This window comes from Musca domestica, unplaced genomic scaffold (genome assembly GCF_030504385.1).
Source record: "Musca domestica strain aabys unplaced genomic scaffold, Musca_domestica.polishedcontigs.V.1.1 13, whole genome shotgun sequence".
Taxonomy (NCBI): Eukaryota; Metazoa; Arthropoda; class Insecta; order Diptera; family Muscidae; genus Musca; species Musca domestica.
Window position 1 is genome coordinate 3,320,116 of NW_026712172.1, and position 27,490 is coordinate 3,347,605.

A 27,490-nucleotide genomic window follows, 5' to 3' on the forward strand; every position below is an offset into this window, starting at 1 on the left:
ATCCAGAGAGCCTACGTTCGCTTAGTACGGACCGTAGAGAGATGAGTTCTTGGGCTAAAATGTTGCCTGCAACTCCCCTTGGAGCCTACGTTCGCTTGGTACGGACCGTAGGGAGAAAGCCTTCCTCGTCTGAAGATTTTACCTACAACTCTCCCTGGGGCCTACGTTCGCACAGCTCGGACCGTAGGCAGCTTTTCCAAGCCATTTCTCTACAACTCTCTCTGGGTACTCTCTCTCAGCCCGTGTACTGTGAGAGATTTCCTGGAAGCATCGGTGCTTCCAGCCACCTCGGGGCATTGCGATTTTGTTCTCATACAGATACTCTTGTTTGAACTTCGGAGCTCACCGCATAACAAAGGTAATCTGTCAACTCGGGTTGACCAATTTCCAAACTCCTCAATAAACGTATAACTAATATTATATTTAATACTAATCCCCCTTGGTTTTATTTTTTATCTCTTTTTACACGGTTTGTATACCTGGGAGAACCCTACGTCTCAAACGGAGAGAAACAGAGATGTTGTCAAATGAATAATTTAAGAAAAATTATATACATATGATTGTATGACGTTGCCTTCTTAATTCTACCAAGAGTAAAATTAAATGATTAATAAATCACGTAGTCATTTGTTTACAACTAAAAAAACTTATTTGACGACATTACGTTTACACATGAAGGGGTTAACCCACTGGATTTGGTTTAAAATTGTCATATCCATTACATATACTTTATAAATAATTTTAATGCCGGTTAGCCCTCTAGTTCTAACATAAACATGATATTGCCATTCACTAGATCTCCGGTCTAGAATATAATAATATTACAATCTGTATGTATCTGTATCATTCATTTCTATTTTGAAATACACAAAATGAAAGTGTTCAATAGTCATAATTACATTTTTAGCTTTGAAATTTTGTACGTCAGACGTATTTGGCTAACATTCAAATAAATACACGTGTTTTACTTATCTAGTGAAATACGTCAACCCAGTACATCGAAATTTAGGTAACGATGTAAAAGTACAAAAACTCAATATTTCGATTGGTTTAAAACAATTTGCTTAAATTTTATTGGGTACATGGTAGAGGAATACAGGTAGTCGCATCGACACAGCTGCTGGGACAATGAACTGTCAAACCGATTTTGATATTGAACATCGTGAATGAAAAATTATTGAAATTTGTAAAAATTGTTGAAAAATACATATCATTACAACCTCCGATTTGCTTCGTATAAGAAAACATATAAAAAATCGACTTACTTGTGACAAAGGACTTAAAAAATTTTGACATATCAATGTTCCCAAGCGTTGATGCATCTACCTATATTCTTCTACCATGCAGGGGTAAAAGCGAGTTGAGCCATTTTAGAATAATTCAAGTAACAAGAAGTGTTGTTATACAACAAACGTTACAGCAACCACATACAAAATTGTTTTTATACGTAATGCAATAATACCAAAAATTCAGATAAACCATTAATTTCAAAAAAAAAAAATATTTCAAAAATCTTATTTTTCGGAATTTGGATTATAAAATGTAAAATGCAGAAGATTAGTTCTTAAGATATTTAATTTTAAACGCTACCACATCATTCCCCTGAATGTGTAGTTGTTAGCTGTAGGTCTAAATATCTCAACACTTTAAGCAATTGTTAGAAAATCGTGGAAAAGGCAACATCCCTTTAAAATTGAAGCCAAACTGAATATATACATAAAGTATTCTATATTTTGCAATTTTAGGAAACATGAAATATATGACTATATCACGTAATGTGGCTGCGGAAAAAGTTTCCGCACCATTGATGTTTTGTTAGATATTATTAGGCAGAAATATGTTCACATTACCCTGCAGTGATATTTTATTTCAAAATGTGTATACCTATTGTATATCAAGAAATGGAAATAAATAAAAAACTTTATATCGAATTTGACACAAGTACTACTATAGAGTCAAATCAGCTGGTGTTTGCTACCAGTAATAATTATACCATGGTGGCTTGTAAAACAGTGACGTGCCACTGCCGACCATGTCTCCAAAAAATCGCCTTTTCTAAAAAAACCTGAAGGAAATTATCAACGTTGTAACTATAGATATCCAAACTACAGAATGACTCAGATGCATTTTCAACTCTGCGGCAGAAAAAAAAATTATTTAAAAAGTAAGTTATGAATAATTATTTCCACAAAATGAATAAATTTTGTTTGATTTTTTTATTGGGAAAGCCCATACTTTCCTTTTTAATGGCCTCTATAGTTTTTTTTGTATCTGATGTGTTTTCGATGTTTGTAGTTCTAACGCCATGATCGAGTGATCCCTACATGGACAGTCTATAATTTATTTGATGTGCCAAGAAAAATAATTAAAATTCAAAATTGAAGTTTGTGCAGTAGTAATTGGCTATTAGTATTTTGGAAACTATTTTTGAAGTTCCTTGCCATTCACTGTTGTTGGAGTCACGTATTAATTGCTGTTTTTCTGGAGTGCCACAACGAAATTTTTTTTCTGCTTTATTTGGCCTGTTAATGCGCATAGTTACCAACATTAAAAATGCCGTCTCAATTAATTTGCAATGCTTGCAATGAGCATATTGCAAAAAGCACTGGGCCTCAATTCTTGTTCTATGAAAATGTGAAATAAAATCTTTTATAAAGGAAAGAAATGTCAAATGAAAAATTTTATGAAGGAAATATTTATCATTTCATATTTTCATAGAGCAAAAATCCAGCCCCTGGTTGTGTGAATTTTGTTCATTTGGATTGTGTGGGTGGGTCTGAAGCTGAGGCTAGAGTTAATAAGGCTCTTAAATACACATGTAGTGCCTGTGTGCGTTCTGCTGGTGGTGGTGTTGTGTCTGGGATTGTTGATCGTGGCAATCTTATTAATTCGGTGTCGAATTTGTCCCCTGCTGCATGTGTGTCTGTGGTTGATGATGTTGTTGTTGGCAGTTCTGATACTGTGTGACGTTGGCAAGATGACTTGCTTCTGACTATGAAGAAACAGATGGATATATACATGGACCAGAGTGTGCGTGAATATAAAGCCAAAGCTGATGCGCTTTTTGAGTTGTATAGTGCTCAAATTTCTGAGGTGAAAAGCAATTTGAATGCCGTTAGCAGATCAGTGGATGAATTGAAGTCAGCTGTTAATGATTCGAAGAGCACTGCTGCAAGTAAGGAGGAGAGATTGTCGGGTAGAATTCGTGAGTTGGAATTGTTTGATGCTATGCTCCAGTGCAGACTGAACCCTACAGATGTAATTATCAGAGGCCTGCTTAATAATGTTAAGGACCTTAGAGCGAAAGTTGTCAATATTGCTAAGGTTTGTGGCCTCATGACTTGCATCATTGCTGTTACATCTCTGATCGTAGAGCGGTTCTTGCAAAGTTTAACTCCATTCTGGACAGAGATGCTTTGATGCGGAATTTTGCTAAAAAGGGGCGTATACTTTTGAAGGCAGTAATGGAGGTTTGTCTTCTTGAATCCCGGGTGTACATAAATGATCACCTGATTAAGTCAACTTCGAAGCTGGTGTTTGCTTGTCGTGGTTTGCTGAAAAAGAAGCACATTAGGAGTTTTAGGTTGGTCAATGGTGATCAGCCTTTAGTTGAAGTGGTTCTCCATGATGGGATTAAAGCTATGTTTGAGCAGTGTGAGCTGTTTGAATTGGCTAATCGATCTCGGTGTGCAGTAAGTGACTTCCAGTTGAATTCTGCTCCTGGTTTGCAGGTTGGTGACGGTAAAGCTTTACAGTAGTTGTTTCTTTAGACATTAAAGGTATGCTAGTTTTTGCTGTTCTCACTATTTTTATTTTTTTATTTTTCTTGGGGCAAGTGACTTATTGATATAAAAAGTTTTGCTTCTGTTTTCCCTTTATTATATTTTTATTTTATTATATTTTTATTGTATAGTATTTATTCTTATTTTATTTTTCCCATGATTTTTATAACATCTATAATTTTGCTCCCCAGCCTTTTTTTTTTTTTTTGATTTCTATGTCCCTTGATGGGAATATCGGACCTGTGAACAGGGATGCTCAATTTTTCAGGCATGTCTCTTCTTGCTTCCATGGTATACTTACGTATGGTCACTTGAATTGTCAAAGTTTGCGACCGTCGAGATATAATCATAAGGTTGATGAGTTGAAATGTCTGCTTGTTGGTAGTGGTATTGATGTTTTTGCAGTGACTGAATCTTGGCTTAACCCTGCGGTGTCTTCGAGGTCGTTGAGGTTTCAGGGGTACAAGGTTCTGCGTAATGACCGGGCAGCACTACGTTGCTCTTTACTGTCGTCTACTTACCTCGTGGGGATGTTGACTCATATGCGAACATTGTTGTCTGTGGTGATTTTAACTATAATTTGTTTAAACCATTAAATTCTTTGTCAATGCGAAGACTGTGTCGGTCTCTTGGGTTTTCTGTTGTGCACAATTCCAGCCCCACGCACTTTGATGTTGCTCGTTGTACTACATCTTTGATTGACTTTTGTCTGGTCTCTGAAGACTTGACTATGAATTTTTCCTTACAGGGGTAGTGCCCTGTTATTTCTCACCATGCCTTAATTTTTGGAGGGGTTGAACTCCCGGTTCATGATGAAGAGAAGGTTATTGAGTTTCTGGATTTTCGTAGGACTGACTGGCGTGGTGTGGAAGACTATGTTTGCAACTTTGATTGGCGTTGTTTGATTTATTGTTTCAAGATTTGTTGTCTTTTGTACCTACTGCTACCAGCTGATGCTTGGTTGGGGTTGGATGTGGTAAAGTCGGCCTGTTACGTTAGGGTTCAGGCTTATCTAGAGTGGCGTAGACATCCTACGGTTCGCAACAGGCAGATATCTTGTATGTACAGAAACCGTTGTAAGGCTGTCATGCGTAATGAAAGAAGAAAATTTTATGAGGAAACGTTTGGCCGTATGAGTAGTGTGCAGATATGGAAGTCGTTAAAGTCGTTTGGTTGTCTTGATAATGGTTGTGATGTCACATTTATTGATGTCAATGATATTAACAATTACTTTTGTAGTGTTGGTAATTAAGTTCGTCTCTGGATTTTGTGGTTAGAGAGACCAATGGTTTTGATTCTTTTAGATTTTACTGTGTGTACATGGAAGATTTGTTTCGTGCTTTGCGGAATTTTAAGTCAAATGCTGTAGGTGTTGATGGCATACCTATTAAGTTTTTTGAAATGCGTATTCCCTTACATTTGTACTCACTTTCTGCATTTTGTAAATTGTATTTTTATGACGTCAGCCTTTCCGATTGCGTGGCAGGTTGCTCGTGTAGTGCCTGTGCCGAAGAAGGGGAGTGCTTATCATCAGACGAATCTTCGACCAATAAGCATTCTGCCGGCTATGTCGAAGACAATTGAACATGTTATTAAGGATGCTATTGTTGTATTTGAGTAGTTCTCAGTTCGGGTATCGCCGTGGTTCTAGCACCACGGTTCATCTTTAAGCCCTCACTGATCTCATTCGTGATGTGTTCAATAGTTCTGATGTTGGTTTGCTTGTTGGCTTTGACTTGTCTAAGGCTTTGATTCTGCGGATCATACGCTTCTGCTCTGTAAGCTGAGAGACAAATTTTGTTTCTCTCTTTCTTCATGTAGATTGATATCGTCGTATTTGAGTGGAAGACATCAGTTTGTTGTGCACTGGGGTGTTCAGTCTGATGTTTATGCTGTTCGGTGTGGTGTCCCACAAGGGTCTGTGGTTGGCCCTCTGCTTTTTATTATGTTCATTAATGACATAGTGGGGTCTGTGTCTAATTCCAGGGGTGAAGTCTTCATGTATGCGGATGACATTCATGTCTTCTTTAGAAGTGCAGATCTCTTTGAGTTGGGAAATGTGACAAACACTACGTTAGGATTGCTTTCTATGTGGATCTCCTCTAATGGTTTGTCTGTCAATTTGAATAAAACTGAAGCTGTTCTGTTTAATAGTCTTCGTTATGTTCCTATGCCGTTCTTCTGTGTTGGCTCCTTTGTGGTTAATGTGGTGGATGAGATGAGATGTTTAGGTGTAGTCATTGACGCCAAGCTTAATTTTTCAGCATGTTGATTCTTTGCTGCCTCGTGTGCGTTTTCAGCTTAGGAGGTATTATAGTCTTCAAACTCATTTGCCTCTTGGTGTTAGGATGATGGTAGCCAGATCTTTATTGATGTCGCATGTAAACTATTGTTTGAAAGTTATCTCTGGGGCAAATGCTTGCAAATTCTGCGTGTACACAAACTTGTTAACTCTATTGTTAGGTATGTGTTTGGGTTTTGCCGTAGTGATCGTGTAACGCAGTATGTTATTAAGTTTCTTGGTCTGTCCTTTGAAAGATATGTTGAATATCGCCTGCTTTTGTGTCATTACATAATTATGAGGAATGTTAATTCTCCTTTATATAACAATTTTGTAGATCATCTCGAAATCCGCAATTGCTGTTTCCATGATTTTCGTCTGTAGTTTGTTGTGAGAGTTGCGAGATTGTGGAATCAGCTCCCTCTGACCTGCGTAATTTTAACCTGTTCTTTTGATGTGTACAGGAAGAGGTATTTTGAATATTTGTCTATTCATTGAGTTTCTGGTTGCGGGATATTTTTTTATTTCTTTTTAGTTATTGGCTGGGGCCATTTTTATGTTTTTATTTTCCATAGAGTACATAATTTTATCATTCTTTCTCTTTTTTAGGATTTTTTGCTATACTTGTAGTAGCTACATTCGCTCGGTTGGAAACGAGTGATGATTAGCGCCTGAGTGTATTGATTCCTCTTGCCTTTTTCCTCTCTGCCTTGCTTAACTGTTGTTCAGCTTGGTAGAGGAGTTGTGTCTGGGGTCTAATTACTAAATTACTACTAAATTTAAATCATTATTATTTTTTTTGTTGATAACTTTAGTTATTTATTTAGTTTTTTTTTTTTTAAATTAGTATATTCATAGGCTGTTTTATACTGTTGTATTTTAATATAAGATTTTGGCCATGTTTGCTTATTTATATTGAATTGTATGAAAATAAATGAAATGATTGCAAAGGCCAGCTAACTAATAAAACTTTACTTTTAGAATGCAGCTTGTGTTGGAATCCTTCCTTATATAGGTGAAAGTCTTGAATTTATTTAAAACAGCCAAATGGCTTAAATTGAGTTTAGGGGCATTGCTAGAATTGACCTGAAAATTTTTATCACATCCAGGTATTTTTAACTTTATTACGGAACTTGAAATACAGGTACCCTGTTATTCGACCCGGAAGTATCCTGTTCCACAAATTTAGTATCATTTGAAAGCATATGGAAATACCTACTCAATGTTTGTTGGAAGAACAGGTTACGGAGTAATGCAAGAAAATGAATATTTTTGTACTGGAAATTTTTGAAAAACCCCGAAAATGGACATATTATGGTGTATTAAGATCTATATACTACATTATAGACTGCACTTTTTATTTTCAAAATAGCCAAATACCTTACTTTGTGGTTAAAATTTCAAATAAATCCAAACATAGCTCCTGAATTTAACATAAGCTAACTTTTATCTGCGTAGCCACTGTTAGACAAACCACGATGTTTTGTGTTGGAATTTTAAGATTTTCCGCTTTGCTTGAAATTACGTTGTTTGCTATTCGTATCATCATGTGACTTCAATAAATTGGGTGTTGTTTTGATTTTGCGATTAAGAAACAACTCAGCAGGGGTTCATGGTAGAATTAAAAGTCAAAGTAATGCAATCATATGTTTAATTTTTTTCAAAATTATTCTTTGGACAACATCTCATTGTCAAAATGTATTTTTCTAAATCCATCCACAAATCAGAGATGGGAACCCGTTTTCCATGCAGAGGAATTTGACAAACTAAATTAAAGAAAAAGCAAAGAAGGGAATGCTCATTTGAAATGTCCTTACCTTCTTAATTTTACCATGGTTAGAATGAAGGAGGTAAAGTCATACAATCATATCTTTAAAATTTTTTCAAGAATTATTCACTGGACAACATCTCACTGTCATAATTTGTATTTATAGAGAAATGAATGAATAAAGGGGGAAACTTTAAAATGCGCGCACAACTTTTGTACTGTGGCAATTAAATATAATTTTTGGTAATTTTCTTTTTCGACTTGAGCTTTTAATGACCGCCATTTAGTTTTTTAAATTCTTTTTAATTATTTTCCCGATTGAGAGTCTGCGTTCCATGTGACTGTTCACAGTCAATTATCGCACAAACCACAATAGTTGCATTTTTAGGACCAAAAAGCAGTGTTTCATGTCAAGATATTTCGATTTAACACTAGATTTAAAACAAATCCAAGTTTTGACTTCATTTAATTTTGTGTGGTAAATCATCGTGAATTAGGATGTATTAAGCACATGAATCAAGAAAATACCCTCAAAAATTATATAAGAGCATTGCCTAAATGAGCTTTAAATCTTGTGTAGTGAAAAACGTCGAACGGGTACGGAGTAACCCATCGCCTTTTAATTCCGCCACACCCAATATAATGAATTGTGCACTGACTTCACAAATATTTGGAGACAATCTTGATGCGCTATCAATTTTTAGATACACAAGCCTTTCATTACATGGTTGAATATGGAAACAAAATTGTGAGTAAAAATAATAATAAAATAATAATAATAAAGCAACTGCAAAACTTTAAACAATAATTTGTTTTTACAATTGACGCAGCTCAGAAAAGATTCATTCATACGACTAGACAAGAATGGAGATGAAGCACTACTGGTGTCTTCATGAAGTAGCTTATTGTGTTTTCGTTGTCATACTTTCTTTTTTATGACACTCACGAGTTGTATGTCCAATCTTTAAACATAAAAAGCATGCACGAATGTTTTTCACGGTAGCCCAACGATCTCTCACTTTAAATTTTAAAAATTTATGACAGTCATACATTTAATTTTTTCTTTACGTACTGTGCACCGCACAATTTTCTCTGTTGAATAGTGATACATTCACGCTTATTTTCAGTTATATACGGATCTTGTATCATGCATATGAAGTTTTTACCACGGTACAATAAGGATGTAAAACAGCTTTGTTACAACTACCAAAATAGAACTCCACTGCTGTGCACGCTTTGTGCCAAAATCATGCTAGTCACTTCATCATGTTAACAATATAACTTCTACTCTTGTTCATTTACATTTTAATTTTTTGTGTTTTTAGAAACTTTTAAAATTAAAAAAAAAACATGGTAATCTTTCTTTTCAAAAACGTATTTTAGTTGTCATGGAACTAAAATATGATCAATTTTCTGTGTTTACAACATCAGCGTTGGTATTTATTTCGATTGTTTGATGATTTGATGAAACACAGAAGTCTAAATGAAATAAATCTAAATCTAAAAAGGAATGAATAGGAGAATTGACTTTTAAATTCCATATATTACGCCATAATATGATGTTCAAGGATAAAACCTGAAATATATCGGCCCTGTAAAAATACAAGGTATGAACGAAGCTGGAATTTGCCCCATTTTGAATCCTGACCCTTCTTAAAGACACAAAAGGCGCTAAATGTGTCTAATTTTAACAGCATATATATGCCACAGATAAAAATGTTAATACCGGTTGCACTTTGAATTTTAATGAAATAAAATTTTATTTTTTTTTAATATACTTTTTTAATTGTTCTTTGAATTTCCATATGAGTTAAAATTAACATGATGTGGACAAGACATCTTCATTGTTTTACAAATGGTTTTATTTTGGTGTTTTTCATTTTGCATTTGTTTTTCATCATTCTTTTCTCAAAACCATTCGACTCAGATCCTCGGCATCTTTATGACTTTGTACCATTTCAACAGTTTGGATCTTTCTATTTTGTCAAGAGACCGTTTCAACACGCCTTCAAATATTTAAACTTAGCATTCAAATAAGAAGTAATTTAATACTTTTATGCCTGTTGGCACTTCCAGCGTATATTCTTCAATGAGGAATGCCCTCGACATAAAGTTCAGCATAGTAACATCCTTTTCAATTTTCGTATTCTGCCAGCAGATCAATTAAACCATCCATTAATAGTGTCCAGAAATTCTTAAAATGTCCACTTGGTTTAATAAACCAATGTCGCACATTTAATTTAATCTCTTTCATCATGACGTTTAATTCAAAACCTACAGCCTGTTCCACGACCTCGAAAGAACACGTTTGCACAACTTTTACACCGCAAACAGGTGATTTCCATTCCACTAAAATCCATCAGAACGAAAAATTGTACGAAAACCAAAACGAAAGAAAACGTAAGCATTTCAGTGCAATTTTGTGTTCCACTATTTTTTTTCTTTCGCAAGCATGCGAACACAAATGTCAAAATCAGCCACTTGTTTGTTTGCTGTCGAATGACTACAATTCAGGATTTTTTTTTTTCAAAATAAATATTGATTGATTGAAAATGGAAACAAAAATTTTATTAACTTACCTTTTAATAAATACAATTATGGTATGTCAACAACAAATATAATTTTTTTATTTCCTCAATTCCAGCACGAAAAAATCATCAACTGCATAGCTGCGGGCACTAGTTGAATATATGGAGGAAAATCCTGAGTTCACCAGAGGAGTGCCAATTTTTGGAAGCAACAGGCAATCCCTTGAAGACCACTGGAAAAAATTGTGTGTACAGATGGGGTCTCAACACACAAACTGCCAAACAACAATAACACCAACGTAATGAGCCAATGTACCAACCAACAAAAGTCAACACATGGAACATCAAACCATCATCACAAAAAATAATTTAAAAAAATTTTTGAATTATATATTTTTATTTTAATAAAAAATATGTTATTTTTACAATTTTTTTAATCTATTGGCCGCAAAAATCTGCGAACATTCACCAATGTTTCTGCTTACTGTAGACTTCGCAGTTGAAGTCAGGGCTTCGTCCCCTAAATGCTGCTGGTAGCTTCCTGCCGCTAAAACCACAAGAATGTGGCAAGTTTAAAATCGGGGCGTATATGGGTTGTTCTGCAGCGGGAACTTATTTATCATAAAAAAGACCAGGCTGCGCTTTTCCTCATATACGATGGCTCTTCTATAACAATGCTGGAAAAATAAATTGCAAATAAGATTGGAGTACGAGGTAAAAATAATTAGATACATATTTAATAATTTGGAGTAAGTTCGACAAGAGAGCTGTCAATAACTTCAGCCTGATAAAAGCGGAGCCGGAAAGAAAAAAAATCATCCACTTCGAGCCGATTATGCAGTGTCTATTTTGAATTTGCTCACGCAGAGCTTGAGTAAAGAGGATATAAGTATTAGTCTGGGAACTTAGCCGCACCGTACAATATAGAGCCGAAGTTGTTAAATGGGCTGGGCCATGTCCATCTAGAGTTACCATCAAACTTCGAATTTTCAAAAAAGACTGGACCATATGCATGCGTTTGGTTGGTTAGTACTTGGACCATGTAAATCAGTGTCTCCCTCATTGAAATTGCATCTTTTCACCCATTTTAGGAGGAACTACAAGCTCATAAATTGGTTCAAGATTTTTTCAATATTGAAAGTATAGGCGTACGAGTCTCACCTCCAGTACAATGCGATGCTGATATAAGAGCAAAACGAATTCTTCATGAATGACAAAATAAATTGGAAATCGGTTTTAAACAGGCCCATTGTGGAAATCATATCGAGTAGACTGGCCATATAGTTATTGTATGACATCTAGCAGCCTTGAGGGAATTAATAAAAGGATACATCAGAAGCAGTTACGTTTTGAAAGTTACTTCTGAGGATATAAGCCTAAAGTCTAATGGTAATTTACACACTTTGCAGTATCAAATCCTAATAAAGGAAATAAAAAGTTTAGATTTGTTGTCGATGCTGCCTACAAAGCTAGTGGGATTTCTTTGAACATTAAAAGGACCTGAGTGCATTTCATTATTGCCTTCGAAGCTTTACAGTTTTTGAAGTGGAAAAATTTAAATTAAAATTCAGCCGAGCAACAGAATTTCTCAAAAAATTTTATGGACAGATGGTAATAGAAATGTCCCACCCGATGAATTTGAAACTATGGTCACGACTTTGGAGCCGCCTACTCACCGTATTCTGTCTTAGACGTTATGAAGACTAATGCCAGACAGAGTGTTGAAAATTATCCTGAAGCTATAGCAGCGATTTGTGAGAATCACTCTATGGACGACTTTGTTAATAGCATTGATTCCATTGAAGCAGCTATTGACATTTCAAAAGAGGTTCGACAAATACATAAACATGGAGGATTTAAATTAAGATGGTTTACTTCCATCTCGAATGACGTCACCCTGGTGCTAGATGGCGTATCTTCGTCTTAAATAATAGGAAGTAGTGATTGTACGGGTCTTTACTGGAATTCAGTTTCTGATCATTTTATGTTTAAATAAAAATTTAAAACAGGTCGATAAAGATGTTACATCCGGAATGAGAAAGCCAACGATACACTAAGTATTGAGTATCATCATGACCACATTTTATCCTATAGTATTTTTGAGCCAGTTTACGATAGGTGGAAAATTGGTGCTTCGATACACATGGATACGTGAATTATATTGTGATTAACCAATACTAGATAATATTAACATTTTGTGGGAAAAATGACGCAAACAATTAACAAATATTTCGGCGTTTTATTTGCTGCGATTTTTTACCATCCTGGTAAGATAAGAAGAGAAAAGTCTGGTGTTTTCTGCTCGCTTGAAAGTGCACATTTTAAACGAGTCGCCTAACAAAATAAAATAACAAATTTTATCGTGTTTAAAGTGTCAGTAATAGTATTGTTTAAGTTAGAATTGCATATTGCCAAAGGATCCCGGACCGTAGAGAGATGTGTTCTTGATTTCCTGGAAGCATCGGTTCCTCTAGCACCTCGGGGCATTGCGACTTTGTTAGCTTTTACACTCTTGTTTAAACTTCGGAGCTACCGCATAACAAAGGTAATCTGTCAACACGGGTTGACAACTTTCCATAACATCTTAATAAACGGTCATTTTATTATATTAAAATTAATCCTCCTTTTGTTTTATTTATTTATCCCTTCATTTATATCCCCCAAATCCCCCTCCTAATAGCAATAAACTAATGTTAACTCCAACTTGGATGTTAACTCCAACGTTACAATCTCATCATCAAATATTACTACTTCCAAAAGAGCGACCTGCTATTGTGGTGCAGGCTCCAATATTAACTCCTTTAAACGCTTTAAAAGTAGATGATCAATCAACTTCCAATTGGCTTATTGTTGTAGCTCGTCGCAGAACAGTATTTATATCCAGACTTCACTGAAACTTTTACTGTTAAACCGTAATTGTATGAAATCTAAATTACGCGATGTAAGCGAACACGATTTAAACATCTTCAAATTTAACTAGTCTCAGTCTTTTAAAATAACAGTTCCTAACAGGCTTTTTAACACTATTGTTAGTAATTCGTTTTGGCCCGATGATATCTTTTAGAGAACCCTCCAAAGCAGATAACTCTGTAAACATCTTAACTGCTCCAAATAGCTAAATGACGTCTGTCCGATCATTTATCAAAATGTAAGCGTATTAAATACTAAGATAAGAGATGTTTCCTTAAAAGTTTTTATTCTAAATATAAAATAAGTGCTTTCCTCGAAACGCGGTTAAAATCTGATGTTCGGGACACTGAGATTTTCTCTGATAATTATCAAGTTAACAGAAATAATAGATTATTAAGAAAAGGTGGAGTTCTAATAACAGTTCATAATTCGATTTCTTCAAAAATGATTTACCTGCTCAATCTAACTCTGTACCATGTTAGAATTAAGAGGTACAATCAAACAATCATATGTTTCAAATTTTTTTCAAAATAATTAATTTGGCAAAATTTCATTGTCAAAATGTTTATTTATAAATCTATTGTGTTATTTGACAATATAAGTTACAGAAAATGCAGAGATGGATATGATTATTTGAAATTAATTTACCTTCTAAAATTCCCAAAAATTTTAATTACTCCCTATACAAAGGATATTTCCCATGATACTGGCGATCGAGCTTTGTTATTCACACTACTTTAAGAACATCTTTTCACCTTGCCAACATATTTCCCATGATACTGGCGATCGAGCTTTGTTATTCACACTACTTTAAGAACATCTTTTCACCTTGCCAACATTGTTTCATGAAAGATGGATCTACGATTACCAATCAAGTAAAATGTATTTGTTAAGATCAAAATGGTTTTGTGCATAAGCAAAGCTTTTGATACGGTAGTTCATAAGCTTTTGCTTCATAAACTAGATTCAACGGGTTTACCAACATAACTTTTAAACTATATATCCTCCTACATGGAAAATCGTACTCAAAAATGTCTTAATGATTTTAATACCCTCCACCATACTATGGAGGGTATATTAACTTTGTCATTCCGTTTGTAACTCCTCGAAATACTCATGTCAGACCCAACAAAGTATATATATTCTTGATCAGCGTAAAATTCTAAGACGATTTAGCCATGTCCGTCTGTCTGTCTGTTGTAATCACGCTATCTTTCGAATGAATTGAGATAGATAGCTAAAATTTTGCACACATGTTTAGTTTTACAGTATGCAGGTTAAGTTCGTAAATGGGCCATGTAGGTCCACGTTTTCATATAGCCCCCATATAACGGTACCTCCCGATATTCGGTATTTTAATGATTTTAGCGACATTATTCACCGGAATTGTTTCAAATTTAGTATTTAAAGTTCGAAATGGATACTACACCCTAAGACAGTAAAATTGTCTGTGCAAGTTCACGTCTTCATATAGCCTCCATGTAACGGTACCTCCCTATATTCGGTATTTTAATGAATTTAGCGACATTATTCACCAGAATTGTTTCAAATTTGGTATTTGAAGTTCGAATTGGATACTACACCCTAAGACAGAAAATTGTCTATGCTGGTTCAGGTCTTCGTATAGGCCTCATATATCAATACATCCCTATATTCGGTATTTTGACGATTTTAGGTACAATACTCACCGAAATTGTTTGAGGTGTGGTATTTGAAGTTCGTAATGGATGCTACAGCCTGTGACGGAAAATTGTCTATGCAGGTCCAGGTCTTCGCACAGCTCCGATATAACGGTACCTCCCTATATACGATATTTTGATGATTTTAGCAACATTATTCACCGTTTATTTCAAGTTTCGAATTTGAATATGACAAACAATGTCTATGTAGGCCCACATCGTATACACCTCAATATAACGGCTATATTTGGTATTTTTAAAATTTTAACAGAATGTTTTAATGATTTTATTTTCTAAAAATTTCCAAATTCGTTCCAAATGGTGGAGGGTATTCAAAGTTCGGCCCGGCCGAACTTACTACTTTTTAACTTGTTGTTTATTTCTTTATTATAGTTTCACTTAGTGTGCCCCAAGAAAGCCACTTAGACCCATTACTATTTGTTTTTCACCTAAATGATCCTCCAAACGTGTTTCATTTTTCCAAAATTGTAATATACGCTGATTATGTGAAGCTTTTTCTTCACATAAAATCACTGAACGATCAAATCTCCTTACAGTACCATTTATACTCCCTCGTAAACTGGTGTTCAAGGTTCAAGGCGATCGACAGGCAGACTGCCCAGTGGCTACTTGAAATTCACTTTATGGCCGCCTTCGAAACACTTCATAAAATTGTCTTTTCAGTCATATATTTGTATTCACTTAAAACGGTTTGTCTTATTCTAGTTCCCAGTTCCGCGGGTAATAGAGAGCTTTGTTAAAGGCGCTACTTTAGTTTAAGAATAAAAAAGGCTTACGGCAATGGAGCCATCTTTCGCTAAAGATCTCCAAAGTGCGACTGCAGCAAATGCATCTTTGCTGGCATCAACAAAAATATGTAATTGAAATAAAAAAATACAGCCATACGTAAGCTGGCTCTGCCTAAATTGACAGTTCGGTTGTAAACAAACAAATTGCAAATAAACAAAAATAATAATGTTCCCAGTGATTGTGTTCGAATTATTGTGTTCTTAAAAAATAAAAAAAGAATATTTCTGCAGCCCTATACTTTATGGATGAAGTAGAGGATCTTCAAAATGTACCACGGAGGCATTTAAGAGATGCTTCGAATTTTTTTGAAGTACCTAACAACCTGTAAGTATGTATTTTTACATTTTTGAAATAATAAAAAATGTATTTAGGTTTGTGGCCAATTTTCGTGCGTCGAAGGAAGTTTTTCGGACTCTTAGAAGATAAATGCTAGAAGATAAATGGGTTCCCGGTTGAAGAACAACCCATATACGCCCCGATTTAAAACTTGGCACATTCTTGCGGTTTTTGGCGGCAGGAAGCTACAAGCAGAATTTAGGGAACGAAGCCCTGACTTCAACAGCAAAGTCTACAGTAAGCAAAACCATTGCTGAATGACTGCAGATTTTTGAGAACCACATTTGGGTAAAAATTGTAAAATTAACATATTTTTCATTAAAATAAAAATATATAATTCTAAAATTTGTTTAAATTATTACTTATGATGATGGTTTGATGTTTCATGTATTGACGTTGATTGGTTGGGACATTGGTTTATTACGTTGGTGTTGCTGTTGGGTCCGTGTTTTTGCTGGCAGTGTCTGTTGTTTTGTTATTACAGCGTATATACAAAATATATCCCATTTGTGAAGAAATAAATCTTATTTGCTTATTTATTAAAAAATAAAATAAACAAAGCAGCTTATTGCATTTGTGTTGATAGTTATTCTCATGGTACAATGAAAAGATTAGCTAAAGGTACCAGTTGATTACAATTTTTCTAAGTGTGCTCGACGTCTTTCAATTTTGTGTATATATTGATTGCTTTGAAAAATAAAAACAAAATATTTTCAAAATCAATGTTTGGAAGACGCAAACATTGAGCGGTGCGTATCTAGTATATTTATCTGTTTTGGCATGGACTTGGAAGATTGAATTGTTTATATCATATTTTTGAAAGAAAATCCATGTATATCATTCATATGATGCGATTGAAATAAATTTCTTTCTAATGCTAATAAAATAATGCATATTTCGAAGAGGATAGGCAAAGAGGTATTTAATTTGTGATTTTTGATGACATAATACAATTAAATCAAAGCAACCTGATTTCAAATAACTATATCCAACTTTGCATTTTTCTGTAATGTACCTCGTCATATTTAAATCAATTAAAAACAGAATACCATCTGTGATTTGTGTATGAACAATGAATCTGTAAAAAAATGTTTTGATAATAACATGTAGAAGTTGCACATATCTTGTGACACATAGACCAGATTTCAGTTGTGAAATACATGAGTAAAGTACAAACCATGGTAGAAGAATACAGTTAGAGGCATCAACCCTCGCGAACATTGATATTTTAATAATATTTAAAAATATCTCCAAAAACAAATTAATTTTAAAAGAATTTTTATACGATGACATTCAGAGGTTGATATGACATGTGATTTTCATTTTCAAATTTCACCAATTTAAATAATTTTTTTTTCACGAGCTCTATTTTTATCAAAAGTGATAGCACATATGTGAAACCCATTCCGCTGATAATGCCTTTACCTTCTTAATTTTACCATGGTTATTGGATTCAGGGCATGATAGAAAAATCAAGGTAACAGAAATTGTTGTTGTACGACAAACGATACAACAACCACATGCAAATTTATTTGTGTACCTCAGAGTTGTGTGTCCAAAAATGTAAACAAAATAATTGATTTTCAATAAATTATTTCAATTTAAAATATGTAAATTTTTGAAATTCAGATTATAAAATTTAAAATGAAAAATAATAGTTCTTAAAACATTTAATTATAATGATTTCATACATTCCGCTGAATGTATAGTTGTTAGCTGTAGCTCCAAATCTCTCAACAGTTAAAGCAATCTCCATAAAGTCGTGAAAAAATCAGCATTGAATAAGTCCGAATTACACATCAAATCCTGATAATACAAGTTAATCCGGATAAAATTTTGTATTAAATGCGCTATAAATGCAATAAATCGTGAAAATGTGGGTTATCCCGGATAAAATTGTAAAGGTAAACGCTACCGAACGCGTCCACATGTTGCGGATAGTAGGACGATAGTAGGAGAGTCTCGGACTAAATACCCAAGTGCCTATGATTCCTGTTTCCCTAGGTTTCCCTAACACTGGAGTGTTACGTAAACAGTGCCCACCAGTGTTCGAAGGTTAGCAGTCAGGATACCGAATGTATTCGAACGGTTTCCTCGTCGATACCTGGGCGCCACAACGAGTAATACCTTACCATGATATGGATGTTATGTCATGGCGGACCTCGTCACCTCCAATGTCAAAAATAAGAAGAATTAATAATAATAAAGGATTTAATAAACCTCTATCTTTACAGACCTCGTAAAGAAGGTGCGCCCAGCCGGGGCAAACCTACGAACGAGGCTAAGGTGGAATGCAGCAAAATTTCGATGATGGAAAAACAGTTTCGGCTGTTGCACCATCGACGGAAGTTTGCGCTGTTCCAATTGTATCAGACGTAGGAAAGCGGAAGAAAAGGAAGAAGAAGAACCCCGACGGAAACAATGTCCCGGTGGTTCCAAAGGAGACCAAAACCTCCTCACGTTTAACGATGAAGAGAGGACGGTCAACGGAGGAACCGCATCCCAAGGCAAAGAAACTGTCAACGGGTAAACTTTCACCTCCGCCACCGGCGTTATATATCCGTAGTTGGCAAGAAGGTCTTTCCTAGGCTGGTTCAGGCAGCCCCTGTGGACCCTAGATATGCTAAGACCAAATCTGTTACCTTCAACCTTCGAGGCAAATTAATAGAAAACGGCCACATTCCCAAACCACCTAGCCGGACAATCTACGTGTAGCGGTCATCGACCGAGCTGAGCCGGAAGGCAAAATCAGTGAAAGTCGGTAGCTTCTTATTGAGGATCGTCTGAGGAATTTGGTTTTCCTAGGGGAAGATCCAATAAGGCTACCGTTCGGCAGCGCTACCCTCTGTAAAGGAGTGATGGTCATCTGTTGCGAAAACGAGGAGTCCAAAAACTTCCTCGTAACCGGAGAAGCTGGCTTGCAAGGGCTCTGGGATGGAAGTGCACTTGCCTCAATACGGACAGCTGGCGTTTAATCGGCGCAAGCACGGAGGGGGAGGCCTCGTCGTCAAGGTATCCATACATACAGCTGGCCAGGAATACCTTCAGGCGCGTGGAGGGAAGCTGCACTTTGACACAGGATGGATTCCGTTCCGTCTAACGCCGCCGTCACAGTAGGAGGAAGGAAGCCGCAGTTGCTAATCTGCACCACTGCAAGGCAGCCGAGGCTAAGCTTCTCTTGTCCCTCACCAAGTTTAAAGTAGACAAAGCCCTGGTCCAGGAACCTTATATAGTCAAAAATAGGGAGACTGGGATAGAAGTGAACGGTACTTCACCTATGCTACCTCCAGTGGAGAAAAGGTTAGAACGTGTATCGTCGCTAAAAAGAACTTAAATTTAATCTCCCTTAATAATTTCAGCGGAGGAGACGCCACAGCGGTTAGATTGGAGTCACGAGCCGGGAGAGTACTCTTTTTTGTCTCCATCTACCTACCTATTGAGTACCCCGACCCGCCAGACCAAGTAGTAGAGAAGCTGTTCACTGAGCTGGTAAGGAGAGGCAATCTCGTCGTTGGATGTGATGCTAACGCTCACCATTTTCAATGGGATACGAACGTATGAGGTGAGTCCATTTTTGATTTTATTTTAACACATAATCTCAAAATATGTATTAGGGGAAATGAGGCTACTTTTCAAAATAAGAATAGGGAGAAGGAAATTGATCTCACCCTTACTAACATGGATGAGTAACAACAGTGACTTGATACATGCTATAGCATGCATCGACGGTAATAATACCATTCCTGGAAGTGATATTTAAGGCTTATCGGCGTCTTTATCACATTCCATCACTGTGAAGGGAAGTTACAGTCACTTATATTCCCAAGGGTGGGAAACCAAGTCATGTACTTCCAAAAGACTACAGGTCTATCAGTCTCTCGTCCTTTCTATTGAAAACGTTGGAGTGACTAATAGACTTTGAGATTAGATCTATGATACCCTTGATCTCGTTGAGCGCAGCTCAACATGTGTTCACGGATGAGTGAACAGATTTTATAAAATTATTTTAGTTGAATAGAGGAGATAAGTTGTGGAAAGGAAATCTATTGTTAACAAATGTACAGTCCACAAATAAATACAAACACCGAAGGGGCAAGCTTGTGGGAGTCTTTAAATAAGATAAGAAACTGTAGTGAGCAGACCTTCGATTTAGAAATAAATAATACAGAATTTTCAATTGCTGCATGTGTTATGGTGGAGTTATATTATGGGATGTAATTTTTACTCAGACCGATAAGTAAGTGCAGCATGTTGGCTTGCCACATTTGAGATAGCTATGCGTGTTTATGACCTCCCCCTAAAGTTTATGGTGGCATGGTGCATATGCATGTGTACAGTTAGAATCTATCTCTGTCTCATTTACACTTAATGATAATTTAGGTTTAGTCATATTATCATACATAGTACTTAAGAAATATTTTTAATAAATAAATTTAGTGTAGTAAAAATATTCAAACGGTGCGTACATTTCTTCCGCGAACAGTTTGGTCCTTCGAAACCTTAATTTTAAAAAGAACCAGTGATAATTAATAAATAAAAATAAAATGAAGAAGTTTACACAATTGTGCGATGCCCAAAAAGACATCCACCACGTTCTGTCAGATCTGAAGAGCCAGTTGGAGGAACCAACACGTCCTAATAGATTGGCAGTCATGGAAAGGACGCTCGAGGAAAAATATGGAAACTTCCGAAAAAATCACGAAGTTTTAATCACTCAGTTTGGAACATGCGGTGACTACCAGAACAGCGAAGTAGTCTTGTCAACGCCGTAATTGGTGATGGACATCCGCAAATTAATCGAAAAGATGAGAAAGAAAAATGCTGAAACTGAAGGTATGCAGTCTGAAGATGAAAGCTGTTTCAAAGACGAAACAGAAAATAAACCAGTGGTGGCAGATAACAGTAACAAGCTTGAAATTGAGACAACAAAGCGTATCCACGACAATGAAGTAAGGGATGCAATGAATGAATTGCTAATCCCTTCAATGCCGAGTCAGAAAGAGGCTGCGGCAGAAAAATGGTAGTGGCGGCGAGTACAAAAGACGAGGGGACTTCAAATCTCAGTAAAAAGGCTGGGAAAGAAGGGATGCGGCTATGGGGCCATATTCTCAAGAAGACGAATCGATCGAAGGCTCGGCACTGACCAAGTACGAGGAGGAGACAAGAGCTCTGCTACAACATATGGAACAGACCATGGATGTGATGGATTGCCTTCAAACAGAAGATGAGCTGGATAGTGCTTATAAATTCACCGAAGGTCTTGTAAATGCCGCTGAAAAGGAGGTCAGGCTCAATGGGGACAGTTATTAATGAAGAAATCAATTAGAGCAGCAGAAATCAGAAAGACTCAACCGAAAAAAGCAGAAAAAGTCGATAGGCCTTATACAATAATTAATAAAAAAGAAATCGAAGTTCCTACATTCATGGGAAATATAAGTGAATGGGAATCATTTCACGACTTGTTTAAAAGCCTAGTACACGACGCACCATACTACATCAACGTGGAAAAAATGTATAGGCTGAAAGCGGCTGTAAAAGGAGAAGCGAGCCGCATAATTCAACATCTTCGAACCCAAGATAGCGATTATGAAGAGGCGTTGGAATTATTGAAGGAAAGGTACGAAATTCGAAGAGAACTTTTCAACAAATTGGTTGACGCAATTTAGGATCAACCATCAATGGACAGCGAGTCAACAAACAGCGTGAAGCAGATGCTAGATACTACCAAAAACAGTATCCAAGGGCTTAAGTCAATGAAGATACCTTTGGAAAATACAGCTACATTCTTCGCCAGAGTCATCCTAAGGAAATTTGGCAAAAATGGTTTGCGATTATACGAACAACAGATAAAGAAGCCAATAGAAATCCAGAAACTCGAAGATGTGATCTAGTTTTTAGAGGAACAATTTTAGCGTTAGAAGCAGCAGGGGACGCGTTGGTGATAAAGAAAGAAATTAAATTCGAAAAAAGAGTCAATCAAATGCAGGAATCTTGTCATGTCTGCAATGGAGTGGGACACAAAATGTTTGACTGCAGAAAGTATTTAGAAATGACACCAGTCGAAAGGAAAAACAAAGCTAAAGAGATTCCAATATGCTACTTCTGTTTGAATCACAAAACTGATAAAAAGTGTCTCAGCTACAAGCGGTGTCAAACGTGTAATGGACGACATCATACACTACTACACGTGAACGATCAAAAAGGCACAAAAAAGGTAGAGACGAAAAAAGATTCCAGCGGTACAAAAGCAGATGCTAGATACAACCAAAAACAGTATCCAAGGGCTTAGGTCAATGAAGATACCTTTGGAAAATACAGCTAGTGCGGGCAAAAAGCGGAGAATATGTGATAATGAGAGCTATTATCGACCAAGGATTTCAAGTGACGTCGGTGTCAGAGGAAGCCGCTCAAATTCTGGGAATCCCGCGGATCAGAAATAACACTGTGATTCATGGCCTTGGCAGTACACCCGTTGGGGTCTCAAAATACAAAGTTAAGTTGGATATGAAAGTTCTGCCAACAGTGATGTGTGCACAGCCATAAGAGTCATTCGAAACCAGTATAGAAGAATGGAACAACTATACGTTAGCAGATCCTTCATTTAATAAATGCGACAGAGTGGATTTGATCATTGGCGGCGACCTTTATTCTGAAATAATGGAAGAAGGTCAAGTGAAAGATAAAGGACCTTTTGCGCAAAAAACAAAACAGGGATTTATCTTGTCTGGCAAAGTTCAGCTCAAAGATAAATCCAGAAGATTTAATTCGGCAGTGACAAATTTGGAAAGGTTCTGGGAGTTGGAGGAGGTGAAACATTACAAGTATGTCTGGTGCATGCAAGCGTACAATGAGACGACGGTGGTGGAAGATGAAGGAAGAATAGTGGCGTCATTACCACTGAAAGATGATAAATCCCTTGGTGATTCGAAAGGTCTGGCAATTGCAAGATTATTGTCAAAAGAAAAGAAGCTGCGTCGCAACCCAAATCTTGATGAAAGCTACAAAAAATTTATGAAGGAGTACGAAAAGTTGGGCCATATGGAAAAGGTGTCAGCAGTAGTTGAAGGGAAGTACTACAAAGCTACAAAAAATTTATGAAGGAGTACGAAAAGTTGGGCCATATGGAAAAGGTGTCAGCAGTAGTTGAAGGGAAGTACTACTTACCACATCATTCAGTGGTAAGAGAAGGAAGTATAACCACGAAAGTACGAGTAGTCTTCGATGCATCGGCAAAATCAACAAATGACAAGAGCTTGAATGACATTTTGTACACGGGACCTAAACTGCAAAGGGACATGTTTGACATCATGCTACAATGGCGTATGTGGCGTTACGTGATAACAGCAGGACGTAGAGAAGATGTACCGTCAAATAAAAGTGCATCCAGCAGATCAGGAGTATCAGTATATATTGTGGAGAGAGGATGAAAAGCAGCCGATTCAGCAATATAAATTGACAACAGTCACTTATGGAACAGCAGCAGCGCCATTCTTAGAAGTTAGGAGTCTGTTTAGAATAGTAGACGATTCAGAAGTTGACACCCATATAAAAAAAATTATACGAGAAGATTTTTATATGGACGATTTGATGACGGGTGCGGATTCAATCGACGAATGCAGAAGGGTTGTGACCACATTGCAACACAGAAGAAAGTGGTCCCAGCCAAAGGATAATGTGCAGAAAGGAGATGTGGTGATTGTCAAAGAGAAAACATCGCCTCCAACAAAATGGCCTCTTGGTGGAGTCGAGGAGACATTTGCGGCTAAAGATGACAAGGTACGGGCAGTATCAGTAAAGTCGCAAAACGTATGTTTAAAACGGCCTGTTCAAAAGATTTGTCCATTGGTGAAGGCAGAAGAAGAAGTTGATGTCCAGAAGAATACTAACAAGGACAACAAAGTTTCAGCAGTTGGGGTGTTCCTGTCGGTGTTGTTGATGGCGTCGGTAAATTCAAGTAGAGCGACGCAAATTGGCGGTACAATAACCCCACTGAATTATTCAGCAGCATTATACCTGGATGTAGTAGCGTCAACATGGAATGTAATGGTACATTTCAATATGCAGCCGTATTTTGAGTTAATACAACGAGCACAGTTACTTTTAAAAGATATGAGAACATCATGTCCAAAGCTAATGGACTTTGAGAGCCACTGCGATCACGTGCTAGTCGCGATAGGAAGACAGGGGGGAAATATGGAAAAAACAAATCAATATTTGTTCCCCGGGGAAGTTCAGCGAGTGAAGAGAGCTCCCCTGGAGTTCATAGGATCGCTGCAGTGAACGTGTTGTTTGGGACAATGGATGCGGAAGACATATGGAGGAAAATATGAAGAACCTATTAACCAACCAGCATGATTTGAAATTCGTGATCCAAAAGCAGACATCAATGGTCGAATGTACTACAAATGTGTTGAGAAGAACCGCGGAAGAGGTGAATGTTAACTTCAAGAGGATGGTTGAGAGATCAACAACATTTCGGAAGCCGTAAAAGAGAATTATTTCGTGTATAAAGAGTCCATAAAATTCTTCATGGTGACAAAAGACCTTCAGCTAATGGTAGAAGAGAATGAAAAGGTTCAGACGCAAATAATTGAGTTGCTGATTGATATAAACCACGGGAAATTAAATACAGCGCTCCCCACTCCAGCACAATTACAAGACACAGTAAACCACATCAGACAGCATATACCAGACCACTTGAAGCTGCCGGGGAAGAAGGATGATCAGTTGCGGACAATTTATAAACTGTTGACTGCCAGAGCTACTACGTTGAAAAATGACTTGGTGATTGCGGTATCTATTCCTCTCTTCAATGACCAAGTGTCTCAGCTGTACAAAGTTATTCCAATTCCGTTTATGTTTGAAGGAACGAAGATGAAAGCCACATCGAGGAACCAGTTTCTAATATATAATTATAATGCGGATGCTTACCACTTAATGTCACAAGCAGAGCTAAACGGATGTCAGCGATTAGCAGAAAATAAATATGTATGTCAAGGAGGATGGCCGTGTATAGGCGCAAATGACAACACATGTGAAGTGTAGTCGATAAAGCCTCTCAATAGCCACAGATGTCAATTTACAACAACACAGCTTGAACATCTATGGACAAAGTTACATGCATCGAACAGTTGGCTATTTAGTTCTTTCAACATTGCGTCGGCACATCTGCAATGTAATCCAGGAGGTCAAATGATAATGAAATTGCTGCTTCAAGGGATAGTGGAATTGCAACCTGGATGTACTCTGCGTATCAAAGGTGTTTTAATTTCTGCACCAGTACAAATGAAGTCGGAGCGAATTGTGGATAACAAGATGATGTTGGCCACCAATGTTACCGAAATAACTGCATTTAATATGGGTCCACTGAATGACATGAGGATTAACCATACGGAGACCATGCAAAGACTGGTTAAAGAAATCTCTGAGCTGAAGAAGACGAAGCTGAACCTTAGAGGACTGGATTTTCATCACCATAGCGGAGTGGCGTCATTAATTATAGTACTTACATTCGTTTTAATAGCAGTAGTATTAAACATTAGAAATAAGTATAAAATGAAAAGGACATTAGTTAGGATAAACTTAGATGTACCTAAACCACGTGAAGAAACAGAAAGCAGATTATAAAGATGATGGCAATTATGAGGGTAAATAAGCCCCGGGGAAGATGTTCACGGATGAGTGAACAGATTTTATAAAATTAATTTAGTTGAATAGAGGAGATAAGTTGTGGAAAGGAAATCTATTGTTAACAAATGTACAGTCCACAAATAAATACAAACACCGAAGGGGCAAGCATGTGGGGTCTTTAAATAAGATAAGAACAGGATACTGCAACATAAAGGCCACGACATCCAAATGGGGGATGACGACACTGAATACTGTAGGCTTTGTCAGGACGAGGAGTAAACTAAGACAGTGGAGCGCGTACTCTGCCACTGCCCAACTATTATAGGAGTGAGACAGAAGCTACTGGGTAAGCAAATTCTGCCAAACTTGTCCTCCCTCTCCAACATCGAGCCAGCAGTCATTCTTCAGTTAGCCAGAAGACTAAAATGGCTAAGGACGACACGCTGATACACCGTGAATGCAAACCTACTAACTTCTCTACACTTTATTGAGATTCTGACTTCTTCACTATCCGCTACTCATTTCCTTTTCTTTATTCTATTCTCTTATCTTCTTAAATTAGGATGAACACAATGAACCAATACGTCTCCGAGTGGAGTATACTATTAATAAGGTAGTCAATACCAAGTAGAAAACTTCAAAATAACTTATAAATAACTATAACATTATTGAGGCATAATTACTAACAACAAGCAATTCAATTTTTTTTTAAGAAAGGTGAACCATAAAGTGGAAAATAGAGAAAAGTAAACCATTAAAAAAGAAGAGTAAAATGAAGATAATAAAAGCTCAAAACAACGAAAATAAAACTAAACTAAATAAAACGAAAAGCATTATTAAAATGGAAAAAATACGTGCAATACGTACAATAAAGGACTTTTCAATGCTAAGTACTCCTAGTTGACCTGGAAAAACTGAACATGTTAGCGAGAAACCTAGGAACACCACCTCTGTAAAAATAATCCATTAACTTAACAGATAATAATTGCTTAAAAGAAACTCCCAGGAAATCTATAACAAAATTTGAGAACTGATCACATTTTTTCCAACCAAAAAAATCTCACGATAGCATTAACTACATGCTTAACTCTTAAACAATTACAATTTATGGTACCAACTACCAGCTCAAGCCCATAATTGAAATGAGGCATTAAAAGAGCATTCCCCAACCTGCGTGCGTTAGACAATTGCAAATCAATATTAGGCATATGTGAGTTCCTATATTGAAAAAAATGTTCAGATCATCAACGACATTGATGTCAAGAAACACATCATCACCACCACCAATACAACCCGAAAACATAGCAGTTGAACACAACGTATTAAATTTTTTAGAGTAATACTTTCTACGCTTACAACGAATAACTAACTTCGCTCCATTACGATAACTACAACAAATTTTCCAATTATCATTGGCTTTATTATCAAGGCAAGTGTAATGTTATTTGAACTAATCCAGTTATCATCAGATCGCATTTTTTATGCACCAAACCCCAAGAAAAGATTGGATATTTGAGAACATTTGGCGTCAACATCCACAACATTCAGAATATCAATAATAAAGGCTTATAGATAAAAAAACCGCCAGTCAATACAAGAGTAATCTCGATACTCAACAAAATCACAAAATGTATTAAAACCAATATTTAACGAGGCAGAAATGAGTGAATGTTCAGATATCGATGGACATATTGCCTGACAGACAGATGAACCATAGCACGATCATTTATCAGCATAAAACCGAAGACGCACGATGTGTAACATCA

At 36.5% G+C, this 27,490-nt stretch overlaps 1 protein-coding gene and 1 long non-coding RNA gene across 2 annotated transcripts in view; both read left to right on the forward strand.

Moving 5' to 3' along the window:
* Positions 1–27,490, forward strand: part of LOC101891437 (serine--tRNA ligase, mitochondrial) — a 372,190-nt gene that overhangs the window by 298,177 nt on the left and 46,523 nt on the right. The window lies entirely within an intron of this gene.
* Positions 807–10,787, forward strand: LOC109614135 (uncharacterized). The gene is made up of 2 exons (XR_002195391.2): positions 807–2,164; positions 10,476–10,787. It is a non-coding gene; the product is annotated as an uncharacterized LOC109614135 (long non-coding RNA).